Consider the following 19,676-nt stretch of genomic DNA (forward strand, 5'->3'; position numbering starts at 1 on the left):
GTCACCGTATTGCGACAAGGGCAGAGTCAGCGAGAAGTGACCAGTTCGCTGGACATGAGTCAGTCTACTGTTTCCAGAGTTTACCATCGTTATTAAGTCCAACAAGAGCTCAAATAGATGCGAATAGTGATTGTGAGTTGGATAGTCAAAAGACGACTAATGACAGGAAAGGCTTCTGACCCCCAATTAACCCCAGCCCACCGAGCAACCCATCAACGGTTTGCCATAGAACACGTTAATTGGTCTGACGAATAATGGGGCTCCGTTTTCTTCTCAAACGAAAGCAAAGAGTGCCTCCATGGGAGCGATAGAAGATGACACCTCTACACAAGACCTGCAGAAAGATTCCCGCATTTTTTTGTGAAAGAAAAACAAATGCTTTTGGGGAAGGTTCCTGGATGGTTTGAGCGTGCATTTCAATGGAAACAAAAACCGAGTTCGTTTTTATTGAAACTGGTGGTGAAGTGGGAAATTTAAGGGCGAGCGGATACATAGAAGGGATTTCAGGGGATCACATCGTTCCTTATGCCAGTTCCATCGGCGAAAAATTTCATCATCCTATTGTAGGACCATATTCGACCATATACTGCAGGTTCCGTACGATCGTATTTCCAGGATATTGTAATTGCTGTTATGAATTGACCATCCTATCGAGCATTTATGAAATAAACTACAGAAAAGGGTTATAAATTCTGAACTAGGCACGAAATTGAACCTCAAAACGGTAGTCACCGAAGGATGACATCGAACAAGATAGAATTAAAGCCTGTAATTTCTTTACTGTTAATTCTAACCCTCTTTCATTGTTGAAGATTTCTACAACATAGACCACTCAATATAAAGCTAAAAATAATGGCTTTGAGATTGCTGAAATCAAAAAAAGAATGGAATAAATTGTCAGAGCAGTTAAAACAAGTTTAAAAATTTATTTGTCATACAATTCTACAACTGAAATTTTAAATTTGAACGTAATTACGATTTGGTAATTACTTATTTGAATCCGAATTATTGGTGAATGTGACGCAACTTTTCTCAACCAAGAAAAGTAAAACTGTCATTTCATTATTTCCAAGCTTCTATTTGAGACAATGTGTAAAGAAATATTTCTTTGGGAAAGTGTTGGGAATAGTTAATTAGTGAAACTAAAGTTTTCTTGAAGAATGCCTCTATTTAATTATCAGCTTAAACAAAATTAAAATCAAATATGAATGAAAAACATATTGAAAAAATAAATGAGAATGACAGAACGAAATAATTGCAATATGAAAATTTACAAATACATTTTACTGTTGCATAATTGACTCTCTGGATTCCTAATGAGAGAAGTGAATTTTCCTTTAAACAACAATTAAAGTGGCATTTATGCTCTACAGATTATAAAGTGAATATAATTTATACCAACTCCTGGGGAAAATAATGTTCTGGCATTTCTGCGATTTTATTATTGCCTTTTACTTAATTAACTCTTGTAACGAAATTCTTTGGAAATAATTGTATCAAATAATTTTCGAAAGACGCTTTGGGCACCATTATTCTCATTATTGATCTTTTATATTCCGACAGAAATCAGAAAAAACAAAAGGTCTTCAAATGGAAGTGAGCAGTACGACAATAATAGTTTCAGAAGTTTATAACAACTTTTGTGAAGTTACTTCAGGTAATTGCCAAACTACAGAATTTTCACTCAAAAAGCCTCGTTATTTTGAAGGAGTGTATTTTGTAGTCGAGATAATTACTGCCCAAGTCATCAAAAACTAAATAAGTATCAAGGTAGACAGCTTATAAATATCCTATTATATACATCATGTACCCTTATACAAATAATGAATCTTTAGTAAGACTATTTGCAAATTACTTCTCATAGTCGAACATTCGCGAATGAATTCCACTGTATAAATATTCAGTGAATAAGTCAAATCTAGGAGAGTGAATATATCAGGTAACCCAGTAAGAATTTTTGGAGCCGTTGTTGAGACACATCGTCTGAAGGTCTCTGAAGATGATTATTACTTATCAGCTGTCTATGGCGTCGGTTAAGCTTCTCCCAGTGACATAACTCTGGTGTGTTCTGTGTTACCGATCCAGAACAATTATGGACATCCTCAACGGAAATATTTTGTAATTCTAAAACTCAAAAACAATTAGCGGAGAAAAGAACATGTCCACACTAAAAATATTGATCCAGAATATTCAAGATTTCAAAATTTCCAGTTTTACAAAAGGAAATAACTTAAAATTAACAAATGATACCTTAACGAAATTCATTCTGTTGCGAAGTGCGACCACGATTGGATCCTGAGTAAGTTCACTATTACAAATGTCAGATGTCACATATTTACATCAGTGTTGCCATATCTCAAAAAATAGCTACCCTCTTACTATTTCAGACACTTATTCAGTGTTCTAGCATCTCTTAATATTGTCTCTGCTCACGTATTTGCTGGATTATAATGTAATACCAACAGAGTCATTGTAAAGTAATTTTGGGGAAATTAAATTATCATTATTTCGAAAACTATACGTTTAATCCCATAATATATGAGATATCCTCAAGTTTCATTCAAAATGCGACGTGATTCAATAATTCGGAGGAAAATAGATGAATATCGAGGGTAGAAAGTTTGGAAATAACTTCAGTGAGACAAGTGTTTATAGAGCAGGTGAATTGCGGTGGATTACGTCAGGTATGGTTAACTGGAATAATTTCGAACGCAATTTATTTAGAGGTTTTCTAAATAAATGAAAAAGTCTAATGTAACACTGAAACAGTTTTATATTGCTTCGTTCATGGTTATAAGTATCATCGTTACTATTATGTGACTTCTTTATTGATTTTATATTTTGAAATTTTTTCGTGAAATTGTTCTGAACACGCAGGGGCATAACGCTGTTAACATAAGCATGGAACTCTTCACTAGCATTTTAAAGGAAAGACTTGAAACACAAATAACGAACAGGGAAGGACAACAAGGTTTCAGACGAAACAGATCCACGACCGACGCCATAATAATTGTTAAACAACACCCGCGTATGTCTGCTTCATCGATTTGACCAAGGCATTTAATAGTGTCCGCCTACCCGACATCATAAATACACTGATATCGAAAGAAACACAGAGCAGTCCGCAGTCTCAATTCGAACAACACGACCAAAGTAAAGGCAGGAGATACCAACACCAGGAGGCAATAGGCAGGACAACAGCCTCATCCCATTTCTGTTCAATCTCTCAATGGACGGGCTTATAGAGGAAGTATCATCTTTAAATTTGGGATACCGAATGGGACAGAATAAAAGAATCAGCATGGTATGCTACGCTAACGATACGGCTATTTTCGTGGAAACGCAGGATTACCTTCAAAGACAACTACACAAATTCTGCCAGGTCAGCCAAGCGATGAACATGACTATATACACAGAAAAAACGAAAAGCATAACCTTTGCTAGAGAGCCCGTATGATGTAAGCTGACAGTTCAGGACAAGTCTCAGAATTTAAATACCTGGGTATGGATCTGTCGAGTTATCACGACCCAGTGAAGAACCTAAGAAGCCAGATCAACAAAGCAACTGCCATATCGGGCTGGTTAAGACAGATAACTTGAGGCAGTCAATATGGGCGAACGAATACATGCGAAAGCTTAGCAAGATTAGGATCTACAAGACTTGTATCAGGCCAATCATGACATACGGAATAGAAACCAGAGAGAAAACCAACAAAACGAAAAGTATGATCGAGTAGCCGAAATGAAAACGCACAGGACTATAGTGGGAAAAACAAGAATCACGAACATATTTTCAATTGTATATTAAACAATTTTACTGATTTTTAGCAATGGGAATGTATGTAGCTACTCTTATTTTTTGGTCTAATTTGACCAGACTATATAAGAAAGTATGTAATTTATATGTTCCATAGCTGTACAGATGAAAACGTAGAAAAAAAGTCCAGGTATAGCATTCTTGAACTGTTTATTAAAATACATTTTTTATCACCAAAATGACGAATACCTACTTTATTGTAAGATTAATTCTGCTAGTCAAATTTCATTATTATTGCATTAAAATGTTGTTTACACTTTCAACAGAGAACTGAAATTATTCAAATTTATGATGAATGTGGAAGATGCGCAAAATAAACAATGTTAAAATAGGTAGTTTCAAAAAAATATATAAAGTCCCGAGTTGTGAATAAAGAGATACAAATAAAAGCTTTACTGTAACAAACACATGCATAAGATAATGAGTGTTATGACGGAAAATATGTGTCTCCCCCACCCTTAAAGTACTTTCGGAGCACTAAAAAATAACCCTACAAGTGTGTTTGTGGTGGAGCCCAAATTCTAAATAATTACCCAACATTTCTTTAATTTTCTATTTTCCATTCGTTAAAAACCGTTGATGTCCAGTTGTACGTATGTACTTAAACAGATACCTCTTGATATTTTAGCTAAGGACTCGAGAAGGCGCAGTCACGTATTATTCCTGGTACTCCTTAAAATAATCCAATATTCGAAAACACTAGGTAAATGATCTCTTTTTAACGCTATAATACGAGGCACATCCAGAGAGTAAGTTTCCCGATGCGCTAATGCCAGGAGTGTGTCGCTGGTGTAGGGTGTTTTTCGAAGCTAACCAAAGTGATGAAGATCGAGTGGGCGACCATCCCTCATCAATGGTTATCTTGTTGAGCGCGAGATAAAGAACTATTGCTTCACGATTTCGAAGATCACAGGTATTTTCGAGGAGGTTTGTCAGAAACCGGTTTAATTCACAATCATCACAGTTCTACAACAGAGGGATACAAAAGTTTATTCCACAATCCAACAATAGGATCAATATCCATTCTGCCGAAAAATAGCTGAATAAAAATAAGTATATGTTGTTAATAGGGAAACTTACCAACTAAATAGAAATATGGATTCTTTTACATTTGAAAATAGTATGATATTATTTGCGATTTGTGTACATTTTGCTCGATTTGCTTTTTTGACTGTAATTTATAAGTTTGGGCTCGTTGTGTCTACGTTTTCATCCACTTTTCCTTTTCTGACCTTTATATTTCAATTATATTTTATATATCTTCTGTTTGATTCATCCGACTTTAAATTGTGGTGAGTTGATATTGTTCAATTCAGATACAAAATAATCACATCATAACTTCATCTTTTCTGCCATTATTTATTACTATTTAAGAGGTATGAAATTCTATTATTCATAATCCAAATTTCCTAATTAATATTAATAAAAATTAATTCTGCAACACGAAATTTGTATTAATTTTATTAACCAGTTAGCTCATACATTTATAGCTTTCGCCATTCCGGATAAATGAATGTCAGCGTGACACGCTGCATTCGAATTAAATAAATTATTACTTTCGACGTTTTGGCACACACGAGTGAAACAATAAATATATCTGAATGGTCTTATAATATATCGTGCTTGTTGGGCATTTAGAATGATATAAAAAAAAAAGGTCAAGGAACAGGAAAAATCAGTTATATTTATCAACGTCGTTCTAGCATACATTTTCTTTCGAGGACATCTGGAAAACATTTCCACATATGTATGTACGGTAAGTACGGTGATGAAGTGAAAACTTACATTTTATCTCTTTAAAATTGAAGTATATAGATTCCTAATGGGATTTAATATTAGCTCTGAGTCAATTTATTTAAATAATATACTTAAGTCTATATTTCATACATTCGAGATAGAGAAATTTTCTCACGTGTCTTACACTGTTCTATTTCGATAAATTTATCGGTTTTATGTATTCAAAACAAAACAAAATTATAATTCATAATACGAAGGTTGATACTTAAGTTTGAATTGGACAAATAAAAACAAATATTTTTCAAAATATTCTCCATTAAGATCAATACGCTTTTGCATGCATTTGAATCAGTTGTCAAAGCATTTTTGGCATTCCGATTGAGGTATCTCCAAAACATGTGATTTGTTCGCATCAACCGCTTCTTCAAGTGTAGAAAAATGTTGACCTCGTAATTTACTTTTGATGTACGGAAAAAAAAATCATTGAGTGTCAAACAACGACTGTACGACAGATGACAGATAAATTCGATATGGGAGAGCTCGCATTCTCGTGGTGGAGAATGCTTCATCTTCTGCGATCTGTACGAATCTACGATGCTTCAATAAAATGGTGGCGACATGTCCAATTATTCTGATACAGGCGACCATTTACTTCGAAGTGCTTCGTGAGTGAAAACTTTTGTTGGATTTGGCTTGTCTAGAAAAACCCATACACTAGATTTTTGTTCAGTTTAGGGGTTCATATGCATAGACCCATGATTCTATGCCTGTCGCGATCTTATGGACGTCTTTTGAAGCCCCTTGATTGAATGTCTTTGCACCAATAGACACGAACTTTTTTTTGAGATTGTGAAATTGAGCGGGATCCGACGCGAACAAATATTTTTGACAGCCATACGATTATGCAAAAAATTGTTCATCATGACAAAGTAAAAATCATGAAAACAAATTGAAATTACCTGAAAATATGAAGGAATTGTTCCTAAAAACTTTGGTGTTTTCAAATTTTGAAAATTCAAAATGGCGCCCATTCAAATTGAATTTATATATAAATTTTTTTCAATCTCCATTCATTTTATTAATATAAACAATTTCAAGATGCAGTTTTTTCCAAGCTATAGAGGAAAAGCAGTAGTTTAATAAACAGTGTAAACAAAATTTTCAAAAAAATTCCTTATCTCTTAATTTTTTGAAAAAATATCAAAAATATAATAAATGGAAATTTCATCAAAAATTATAATGAAAATAATCTCCAATTATCAACAAAACTTTCTTTTCTATGAACTCCTGCCTTATATATACTTTTCCCATAATCCAAAACGCAGTAGAACCTTCAAAAGTGACTAATAATACGAACTTCTACTTTCAGAAACATCTAAAGCATAGTTCTGTTGTTACTCAATAGTTGGACCCACCTATAATTTCCTTTATAGCTTTTTATTACACTAACTTATGACCAGTGCTGTTAGATGGCGTGCGTCTGTGTACCTGACACAATATAAATACAATTCACACGGCCGTCATTTTGAATTTTCAATATTTGGAAAAACAATTATTTCCAGAAACATTTCCTCCATATTTCCATAAAATATTGACTTAATTATGTTGTTTTCATTATAATTTTTGATTAAAAATACAAATTTTCGAAAAATTGAGGGTCGAAAAAATTTTTTTAAAGAAATTTAGTTGCATCTTATGGCTGGTTCTGTTAGATGGCGTGCGGCCGTGTACCCGACTCAGTATAAATCCCATTCACACGGTCTGAATCTCACGGTATGTTATAGAACGATCTTCCAATATTAGTTTACGTACAGCATCGATGTGAAACACGGTGACTCGAGGTTGTGCTAGATCAAAAATCGAAGAGATTTGATCGGCACACTGCTGTTGGTTTAATCCTCGTCGAAAAGTCGTAGAAACTCATCGCCCGATTTAATTCCATTTCTTGACCAAGATGAATATTTCAAATATTACTAAACAACTCCACTCTGTTTCTACATAATAAGCTTATGCTGTATGTATGTTGTATTTTTAGGATAGAAGCTTCCATTGAGGATAAGTCTTAATAAAAAATTTCAGTCATTAAAAATGTGGAATATACATAAAGCTTTCAGTGTGTCCCAATTTCTGCATTTCAATTCATTACCATTCGGATTTAGACGCTTGCCAGAAAATTAAATTTTCATGGTAAAAAACGATCTCCATAATACACAATAAACTTTTTGGGTCACATTTTAGCGGAGCATCGATATTGATTTGCTCTTAAAGCATTCAAACCTTATTGAACATTTGTTATTTAAATTTTGCGGTATCAAGTGGTCCTCAACCAATCGATAAATTTTATATTATCAATAATTCAATAATCGAAAATGTGCGTTTTCGCGTATATATTACAATATATTGAAATTATTGAGTAAGAATTTTGGAACAAGTGTTTTCCTTTTCCACTTTTAACTGTTACAAAATTGAACCTGGTTTCTAAAAAATTAAAACTCACCCTCCGCGTTCAACTAGATCCTTCCAACCAATAATTAACTTTGCAAATTTAACAAATTGGGACGTTCTTTCCGCATATACAGATGCATACATAACAACTGACGAGGTAGGACTTCATCCCTCACACTCAATAAAATTTTTAATTAAAGTCGAGTTATCACAATGACAACACCTAAATTACACAGTGATAAAAAAGAAACGAAGGAGCAGACCCCAACGAGTGACAAGTAGTAATTATTTGAAGCGCAAATGAAGTTCAGATTGTTGAAAAAAACATTTTAAACTGAAATTAATGTTACACGTATTTCGATAACCAAGTTATAGTCTTCAGAGACTGAGGTTTATCTGTGTACAGTGTAATATCACCAGAAATTCCAACTTGGTAATACTATTTGAATCAAAAGTGGAAAATCGAGTGACAAATATCCCAGTGAAACCCTAATCGAAGTCAATAAGCGAAATATCACTTCAAGTTAATTTAACTAGTTTACGATTTAACGAAATTAACGATATAAGTAATAAAATCAACCCCCTAAAATGTGAATTATACGAGACACACCTAAAACAATTGATAATTTATAGATCAAAATTTCATCAATCATCAACCTCAATAACAAACTAGAACAAGTATTTGGCAAAAACTCAGAATCTTTTCAAATATTTGAGTGACATTTAGATTTCAACAAAATCAAAACCCATTTATAATCTTGTCACTTATTACTCCAGTGGTGGATGCGAGTTGGTGTTATTAAAAGTATGTTCCAAGGAAGATAGCAAAATATAATTTTTCGTTGGTGGTAATATAGTAGGGAAATATTTTCCTTTTTTAATTAAACTGTTTCTAAACGATGGAATGGAGTTATGTATACAGTGTTTCTCACTTACTTAATTTATTTTTTTAATTTATTCACTTACACACTTACAATAGGAACAATAAACTCTGCACTAAACACTACACTACTCACTATTTATAATAATTATCCAATAATATCCAAATATTAACTATTTCGATGTATTATTATGATATGTACAGTCTTTCTGAGAATCTCTGCATTCTTACACTTTAGATTTTTTATCATAATCGAACAAGACTTGCTTCATGGTCCATGCTGTAGACGAGTTCGTAATTATAGTTTCCAAACTAGTATGAGCTATTTGAAAGTGAAAATTAGTTAGTTAAACAAAGTGGAAAAAATCGTTTTTAATACAAACTATTCACTATTCGAGAGTTTGATAAAGAACTAAAAATAAATATCGTATGGCGCAGTGTGAAGCATTCTAACATATAATTAGCAATTGAGTGCCTAATTCTGAATGACGAACTGAAGTATATTTCATTATCAAAATTATTACTGGTGATCAAAGGGATGCAAAACGATGTACTAAGAAAGGGGTCTGCAATGTGGGCTAACGCCCCTCATTTTCCTTAGGACAAGGCGTCACATTATAAGTATTTTGGTTGCAATTAAATATTCACATTTAGTGAAGCAGTATATGCGTTCTAAGTACAAATGGAGAATTACATCAATCAAGTGATTGCTGTACTGCAAATTGAACATTATCTTGAATTTGACGATCCAGAGAGATATACGAGACAAGCGATTCGATGTACGTACACAAATAGAGGCATTACATTAGATTTACAACGCCAACTGGGATGTAAGTCGACAGCTGTGATGTTAAAGAAAGTATTAATATCATCATTGGAAGTGCAATTAGGGTGACTACTAAAAGTTATCAGTTATAATTTGAACAGAAATTTTTCTGCCGCAAATATTTCCAGCTATACATGAAACATTCATTTGAAAAATTATTGAACATTAAAAACAAGGTTTTGAAACATTTGTTGGTGACTTCATTCGACGTTACAATGTACCTACTCTTTGCAGATCAATTATTAAAAAGTTGATAATTACATAGATGTTTTTTGAGTTGTTGATGTTACCATTAATGAACTTTTCGAATGCTTTTTTTTTAATTTTGATCTCAGTTCCACTCCTAGTTTACTAAAAACTATTAGAAGCCTTGCGACTGAAAAAACCACAACATGTGTTGCCGCGCTAACTAGGTTGAACGTCGTTGAAACGGTAGTTAGACACGGTTGCTGATGGGCATATTCTAGTCGATACTTTTGTATGGTACTGAGGTGTAGTCCGGTCCAAGGAATACAGCAATATAATAAAGCTAGCGTAGGTGTAAAGAGGGTCGCTTCAGCTTATGGGATGATCATCCAAAATAGTGAATGCGGGAGTTATTCTGGTGAAACTTTGGAAAAATTATAACATACCTGAGACCGGGAGAGGTTTTCGGGGTGAGAATAGCACAGGAAGAAAGGATTGGCACGAAAGAAGAATGACAAAATACTAGGGAGCATTATCAAAGAAGAAGGTGAACCAAGTGATTGATACCACGTGTGAAACTTTGGACACAAGCACACCATGACGGAGTTGTGTATTACATTACACAATTTCTGTCCGGTTACTTGCACCACTATGTGTAAAAGGTAATCGCCTCTACAGCGATAAAGTACAGGATGATACTCTGCACACTGGACAATGAACAATGGGGAATTGGAGTCGCACATCGGCGAACTGTCAGCAGATACTATCCTGGTTAAAATGTTGAAACAAAGAAACTATTGAAATTTGGTTTCTCAATACATTCAAGGGGTTTTGCGAACCAAAAAGGTTAATTTAGACCGGATTTAAGTGTCAGAAAAGAAGAAGCGATTCCGAAGAGTGATAGAGGAGCCTAACTCGAAGTGATATGTTCCAGGTTGATGTTCGGAAGGAAAAGCGAAGGTTTTAATTGATAGTGATGATGATGATGACTTAACAAGTCTAAAACTCTGTACCTAAGTGAATTTCCTTCGCTAGGAAACAAAATAAAATGTACCCTCTTCGCAGGATTTCCTTATCAGAAATGTAATCTTTGACAAGGATAACAATTTAGAAACCTCGAGAATGATAGGAAATTGTCGAAAAATATAGCTAAAACCAGACAAGCATGGAAGAAGAGGGCAATATACAATGTTAAACAGCCAAAAACGAATAAAAACGAGTTAGAATTTTTATAGATAATTAAAGATCGTATCTATCAGCTATAGTATTTCCATAAACCAATCAAATCGTAATATTTTTTCATAAAATCTGCAGTACAGACATCGATAATCTGATAATAAACGACGTGGCATATTTACCGGTCTATAATGGTTCCTACAAAACTTCCATTTATTTCAAAACATTAATCATATCGCTTTCTAACATCACTATATAGTTATTTTAAAAGCATTTTTCAACACGATTTTGATGAAAATTTTTTTTCTGCTTCATTTCATGTTCTCCCCTAGCGAATTTAATTAGACTTGAAGATCGCGCGGTAGCTTTTCAACTTATTCGCTGTCTAAATATATCCATTGGTTTGGATAATTTCAGTTTAACAACCCATTAACAATCCAAACGAATGTGTAAAATGTAAATTATCCAGTATTTAACGGGACAATTCATCCATTTTCCTGGTATTTTAGCAGATTAGAGATGTAAAACATGTATATTATTCGTGTTCACTTCAAAATGAACCCGAGATTTATTTAACGAACTACAGATACGGTTTATGAAATGTTAACTTAAGTAATTTATCATCGGCCAGTTGGATGATACATTTTTGATAATAGTACACCATTGTCGTTTAATATATGGTATTTCCTCCACCATTTTTTGTGATTTTATATTTATTTTCTCATGTTATGTATGAATCTAAAATGAATGTCCATAATAACCTCAAATATCCACGAAAGTGATGCATATAAAGAGGAAATTCAAAGAATTTCAAAAGACGGCAGCTTAGAAGTTTTTCATCGATGATTTTGAAATAATATTGTGTAAAATTTACTAAGAAAAAATTTAAAACTGAAGAACAATTAACCCTATTATAGTTTCCGAAAAGTTTTTATGTGCTACTATTGAATGTATCATCTTTGAAATTGCGCTTAATCGTTTTTTCAAAAAATTATCTCTCAAAAATTTAATTAAAACTGAGTATTTCAAAAAGAATTTATGGAAATATTAGTTTTGACAAAATGTATCAGTTTTATATGTCCAGAATACACGTTCTCTTGCATAAAATTCCATTAGCAAAAGTTAACAGGTCTGAAATCCGTATTACTGGGTGGACAATAAGTGCATCAAGATTCCTTTCAATCCAACGTTGGGATAGAGACCGAAAAGATATTTTCTAGCAAATGCTCCCAATGTTTTTACACTAAATATCGCATATTTCGCCTTATTCCTAAATTTATATCTTCCAAGTACTCTAGATAAAAAAAATCCTTTAGAAGAAATAGTCGCAATGCTTGTCCAGTAACAGATTTTAAAAATTTTTTGGTTTTAAATAGATTTTGTTTGAAGATTTTCTTCGTTTTATATATACACGTTATGGTGATTGGTTATGCCCTTTCTGTTGTGAAATTAATACCAGAATTAGTTGCAAATGCAAAGTTATTATATGACCAACATAATGAAGTTTTTTGACGACTACTATCATTAGCAAGTTGTGGCACTCGTCTCTTATAAATTGTCAATAGTTGAGTCTATTCCATTTGCGATATTACGAAACTCCTTGTAGTTGCTGCATTACCCCCTCAGCATTCACCAGAATCAAAAATAATTATGTGAAACCACAATCTAGCCTGACAAAACTTAATTATGCAATTTCTGCAAATGTTTAAATTGTTTTAACAAAAATTTTTCTAGTTTTTGTAATAATTTTGAAATGAACAATCGGTAGTATTTTTTATTAAAACAACTGTTTGATATTGATCAGCTAAAAATACAACTAACAAAACTAAGGACAATGAAAAATATTCTTCTTCTCGATAGAACTTTTGAATGAACTTTTTGTTGCAGAAAAAAATGTTGAAGATGATTTATTAAGCTACAATAATTACTAAATTGTAGTGGGTTCAAAACTGCTTGTGATAAGAAAACATTATAGAAATGCCATAACATTTTTCTTAACATTTGCATTAATTTTATTTTTGACCCCGGAATATGGCGTACCATTTTATGACACTCTGTATGTAATACATACTATATTTATATGTATATATATTTATACCTAATATGCAGAATAAAAAATAGTAAAGTCCCATTTAAGTTGTATTAGTGGGATTCGGTAATACAATGTATACACGTAAGTTTTCCCAGATCTATACAACTACTTTTATTCGGAAAAGTATATATGTTATCATTGGAAGGGATTTTTTCCAAAATTTTCAATTTTTATTATCTACACTTAAAAGAAAACTGTGAAATCCATATTTTATTCACAGTTTCAAGTATCGCATTCATCATATTTCATTGGAATGGTCAGGCGCGTGGAATCAAATATACGGTAAATTTCCGAATTATTTTTTTAAAAAAAGCGTAAAATTTGAAATCAGCTTTGTTGAGACCATCTCAGTGTTTCAGTAAGGGAACAGTCAGAAGTTACAGTGTACTAAATCTGGTGATTAAAGCGGATGTAGAAACCTACGAGATATTTAGTGGTCAAAAGCACTTGGTATTATAAATAGATAATTTTTCACAAATAATCGACTTATTGACGAAACAAGTTTGAACACATCCAATACATTTTAATTTTTACTAACGTCTCGGCCGTTTCTCGTCCTTAATCGACTCATTTAAACTTGTAAATAGTCTTCAAAATTACCACCTTAGTGTTCTCTAGACATTTTTTCAACTTGAAGCAAAACTTAGTATCAATGATCCATACTGCAAATACGAGCTCACTATAGTAGCAGTCGATCGACCTGTCGGTAAAAACTTGTTAACTCTTGTATCTAGATATAGAACTAGTAATTGCGGTTATGAAAATTCGACAAACATATTTTCTAGCACACCTCGTATTTGATGATAATAACATAACATTTAATAGAACCAATGAAAGATAAAATATTTGGAAATATGAATTCCAACTGAAAAATATATGAATCTCAGCCAAAAGTAAATTTAATTTCATTTGGCCTAAAAAATTAAAGTGTAATTGAAAAATTTCACAAGTATTATTGAACTGTAATTGAAAGAATTGAATGGTACAAATGAAATTGTAGAGCCACTCGGTTCATCAGATTTTTCTTTATTATCTACTTTTTTCTGAAATGTTTATGAATAAAAGTGATTCCAACACTTGAAGTAGATATGAAATAAATCCATTTAAACTGTAAGTCAATAAATTATTTCTGTTCCTATCTCAATCACTGGTTTAACACATTTTTTAAAAAATTTAACTTAAATAATATAATTAGTATTTAATCATAAATTGTGTGTCTCCATTATTTCCAAATAATTTAATTATTTGAAACTATAAATAAATTTATATAAACGAAAAATGCTTCACGTATGAGAAAAAAATACGTGACATAATTCTGTTAAGAAAAACTGATGGATATTATAGAGTGGAATATAAATGAATATCAAAATAATATTGCGTTAGTATACAATATTTTTGAAAAATCATAACTTGACGGACACCATACCAACAAAACATATCAGTACCAATAAAAATCTCAGATCCAGGATCCATGCATTTAGAAGTGAATCCCATGTTACCACATCCAGAAAATCGTGAAACTATATTCAAGACTTGGAAGCATCACTAGCGTAATTCCCGGGTTAAAATAATTCGAAAAGCTCTTTTTAAAGCTCGAGAGAAAGCCGGGACCGTGCGCGGCGGCCGATCACGAAGCTTTGAACGTTTTGTTGTCAGTCCTGGCTATGAGCTTGCTACACTGCGGTCTCACTGTAAATGCTCGAGTTGCCGCTGACTTTGGTAGGCGTGCCTGCCGGCTTTTTCATACTGCAGTATATGAAAACTAAGGGGAGTGTTCTGTATATTGTTTAATTTGGTATTTTTTAGGAAACACGGAAGAAAACATATTTCCGTCCAATGGTTTAAATATAGAAACACTTAATACACACTCATTCAATTGGTAGCACCTTTTTTCTCATTGTTACGGTTTTTTTAAACTTCGTGACAATAACTCACGAGACGTTTTGGAAAAAAGTGATTTCAAGTTGTAGTATAAATTATTTCTTACGCTTTTTCTTAATTGATTTTAACATTTTTTCAATTCAACCTAAAACAGTTTATACAAACACAAAAACCTTAACGTGTATTAGGATTGATTTGAGCAAACAGAATAAAAACATACTAGATGATAGTCATCAAATAACGAGACTTTAGATGTTATATAAAAGGGCGCAAAAGCCAAATATCAACAACTATTACTATGAAGCTTTCTACTAAGAATGCAGTCCTATCATATACTGTAAACAAATCAGTATAACCGTCGTCAAAGTATTACGTATGTATTTTTTCTAGAAAGTTACTGCTAATATCTTTTCTGTCTAAGTATAGAAATAAAATTTATTGTCTGTATAAATATAATAATATAGTATTACATATTCTAGAACTGCAATTTACTTCAGATCAAATTTACTGTTTCTTGTGACATAAAATGTATAAGATTGTGTATAATAGAAAATAATTGATTCGTTTTTTTTGCTTAAAGTGACTGTAAACTACTATCGAAATTAGACTAGTGAATTGCATTATTTAATAATTTGCTGTTATTTAGATGAATATTATTAATAAATGGTAACGTTTATTGTTGGGATCAAACTATTCGTTACAGAAACTTGTTTTAAATCCTCAAGAGGATAAACCCTAATATACTCAAGGGTTCTATTGATCTTAAACTTCTGTAGGTTGTAGTGTTCGGGAAAGACGTGTTTGGTAGCCGATTTTACAGGTTTGCACTATTCCAAAGAAAAGAGTCCGGATATGACGTTCTGGACGTTAATAGGCGAACTAGTTCATGAGGCACGTCTGACTGTCGAGTAGGTCTTGCAAATACTGCTCTAGGTGGGTTTATGCTGGTCAGTTCGGAAGAACATCTACTGTGGTAGTATCTGTCAAATAGAGTCCGTTCAGCGATCTTTTTTCTATGCTCTAATCTATCTAAGTTACTAGTCAACTCTGGATCTCCTAATCGTATTACTCCCTTATGTATTGAGTCGAGCATCCTAAGGGTATGCTTTGAAGCCGAGCTCCAAATGTGCGAGCAAAAATCCAAAGATGGAAGTATCTGGGCTTTTAAAGGATCAGAATCTGTTGCGGTGTATATACCTTTTTTATCTTGACTTTTTGGTAAAGCTACCTTAGTTAATTCGGCTACGTGACCAAGCCAGAACATATTTCTCCCAATCTCAACACTCAAAAAGCAAATTTGCGATGGTAGTGATGTTTTATGTCCAGACATCCTGAGATACAGTGCTGACCTTCTTCGTAAAAACAGCTGACTGGGTATTTCCTTCATTAAAATCTATCACATCGCTTCCATCCCAATCCAGAATGTTTTTGAAATTGATATTGCTGGTGATGATCTGTTGCTGTCTACGGATTTGGGTGTTTACAAAGTTTATTAGGGCGGCTGACTTGAACTAATGTGCTATCGTCGGCGAAGCTATATTTTAGGTTTGCAGCTTTGTCGAGTAGAACGTTGAAGTACAAGAAAAAGAGAAGAGAGAAGACAAGATGCATCCCTGGGGAACAACAGCGTTGTCCTCAGACCTCTCTGAGTTAAAGCTATTAAGCTATTCGATGAGGGAGGACGACAAACCGTACGATATTAACTTATTCAGAAGGTTGGCATGGCAAAACCTCTCAAACGCTTCCAATTTGTTCGGTGCGACTGCTCTGGATTCGCCATATTTTTTTATAGCTTCAGTCCAATGAGATCTCTGATCTCTGATTTATATTTACGAAATCAGTATTGATGGTCGCTGAAGATGTTAGCAGACTCAAGATTTGCTTATTATTGGTTGAGTCCGAGCAAGTTTCCATTCTGTAGGGACTGCGCCCTCTAGGGTTATCTACCTCGGCAAATTTTTATTATAACTGTCTTTTGTGATTCAATAATGTGGCTATGATGTTAAATCAACCTGAAGCTACTAAAATTCACCAACAAACTGATATATTTCTCATTTTCGTTATCTAAATTTCAAATATACGAGGTTTCTCGACAAAGTAAAATTTGGATATATGAAAAAATACGTGTACGGATACATAAAAACTATTTATTGTACAAAAATCTACAATTATTAAATTGATTCTTTCTATAGCTTCCTACATTTGGTAATCACTTATCGTGTATATTTTCTCCAAAGAAAGTTGATACCTGTGTTTTTAACCATGTGGTAACTCAGATCGTCATCATCGTTAAAAGATTTCTGGGATCAGAAGAAATCAAAATCTCTAAGAGTAGGGCTATAAGGTAATACTCATCGATTGTTCTAGAGGTAACTTTCGTTGGGGACAAACTGGGTCCCCAATACCTTCATTGCCGCTTAGTTTCTGGGGTTTTGTAAGATTCAGTCATTCCTTACTTGATTCACAATATAATTTATGATAATTCACTTGACAATGATAATTATTTCCTTTATTTGTTTTGTTCTCTTGACGTTTTTAATACGTTCAAATGAAAATAATATGAAACTTTAAGGACAATATATAAATTGTCTATTTTATTCTATTTTCGTATTTCTGTTACACGCATAATACAATTTACAAAGCAGAATGGATTAGCGTCTTTGCTTTGTTAACTCGGAATCCAGCAGCAAATTAGAGAACTCGAGAAACCATTAAATTGAATTTTGCAAAAAAACTGCCGTCAACTGAAGTTCTTCAAGACAGTAGAATTAGAGACTTGATGCTCGTATGCGGTAATGCAACTTCCTTTTCTTGCGAAATAACCTCTTCGTTCGATTCGACCTACTTCCTACAAACTTATATTAGTGGAGAAGCTCTTTAAGAAAACTTCATCCCATCTACCTTATTTGTATTTTAATTATATTTTTAAATACATATATATAATAAAAAGAGTCTGAAAAAATCAGAAAATGATTGGAAAATGTATACTTTCTATTAAAACTTTTGATAAATGAATTAAGTACCACTTTATTCGGAGATTTTCCACGCTAAAATCTTAAAATGTTACTATTGGCTTGCGATTGATTAAAAATTACTTCCTTTGAGATCTTTCATTGCTGGAGTTCAATTTTAAAAAATGAAATACTGAAAGTGCTCGTCAGCTCTGCAAAAACACTACGTTTTTACGTTTTTCTCTCATTGATTAACTTAACACAGAATTAACTGAAAAAGCAGTTGTTAAAAAATTAATCGGATATTAGTACCCAATTAAAAAAAATAATAATATCAGCACAAAATAAATTTATTTGGAATTCATTTGAGTAGACGTAGTTTATATCATACATACATAATATGAGATAGAAAAAGTTGGTTAATTGTGAATTAGGTTGATCCTCCTCGTTGAGGGATGATTTGTAACCACGAGTCGCTAGCTTAAACTCTTTCTCAGGCAGTGATATTTGTTAATATTAAATAAAATACCGCTAAAATATTTAATAATAAAAAAAATATTCGAATTATCCAATATTTTTTATGTGAATATTCACTAGATATTCGCAGTTAAAGAAAGAGTTTCAGGATCAAGTCGGTGTGCCTAAAGTAATCACTTATAATTTTGAGATGGATACAGATAAATCACTGAAGTAGTCATGTTGTTTTAAATAGGTTTCAGTTTAATTGAACATTTTCAACATACAAAATCAAGTTTTAAACATGTCTTGGGAATTAATATTAATGGTAGATACTGTCGAAGTTATTCCCATCTGAACTTGCACAATAATCAAGTCATTTTAGAAAGCTATGAGAAATTTGTAGATGAAGAAATGTTAAAAATTCCTTTTCAAATAGCTCCTCTCATATCGTCTTTAGTCTTAAGTTTTTTCTGCATAACGGTAATCTTTTAGGAAGCCCTATAAAAGGAAATTACATGTATTTAATTCCGGTGAATACAGGGGTCATTCTATACTTGCGTGTGCAATCTTGGGATATCCTAAACCGATGAAGCGTTCACCATAAACTTGGTAATACCAAAAAGTCAAATATATATATATATTTATTCTTATACCTAAGAGTATATGCACTGTCTACTCTTCTACTTCCAAACTTAGTAGTAAAACCATTATATGCTTCAGTATACTTTTTACCTCCCACAAATACAAACAGTGTAGAAAAATCTGATATTATGGTACTTTTGATGATAGACTGTTGAAGTCTTGTCCAGTCCTGTACAACTCATGCAAAAATTTCTACGACACTCCCCACTTCAGCGGAGTATTATATTTTTTCTTTTCCAAGACTTATTTAACAAAAATAAAAACACTCAATGTGATACACCCGCGTGGCCCAGCCTTATAAGCAACTTTCCATTTGTCACCTTGTAGGATTAAAATCGTTACAAGTCGCTTATCATATAACTCTTTTGATTCGTATCTTGAATTTATTTGAAACCTAAACTGTATTTATCGAAAAACGACTAAGAAAATAATTCAGCTTTGGAATTCTTTTATTTCTTTTTATTTTATTTCATTATAAAACTGCCAAATGTTCTAAATTTTAAGTCTGTTTTAAAATTAGTTTTTTTAAATAATTTTTGACATATTGATAAAAAATTGACGTTTCGACTTAACTTCAGTCTTTA

General features: G+C 32.7%; 1 protein-coding gene across 4 annotated transcripts in view; it reads right to left on the reverse strand.

Moving 5' to 3' along the window:
* The window catches only part of LOC130444236 (inactive dipeptidyl peptidase 10), a 217,597-nt gene that overhangs the window by 89,007 nt on the left and 108,914 nt on the right, over positions 1–19,676 (reverse strand). Inside the window, exon 1 of one of the 4 annotated variants that reach the window (XM_056779298.1) lies at positions 14,605–14,856. The exons of 2 other annotated variants lie outside the window; for them this stretch is intronic. The gene's annotated coding sequence lies outside the window, so the exon portion shown is untranslated. One more of the 4 variants, XM_056779299.1, reaches the window with a different exon arrangement.

This window comes from Diorhabda sublineata, chromosome 5, assembly GCF_026230105.1.
Source record: "Diorhabda sublineata isolate icDioSubl1.1 chromosome 5, icDioSubl1.1, whole genome shotgun sequence".
Lineage (NCBI taxonomy): Eukaryota > Metazoa > Arthropoda > Insecta > Coleoptera > Chrysomelidae > Diorhabda > Diorhabda sublineata.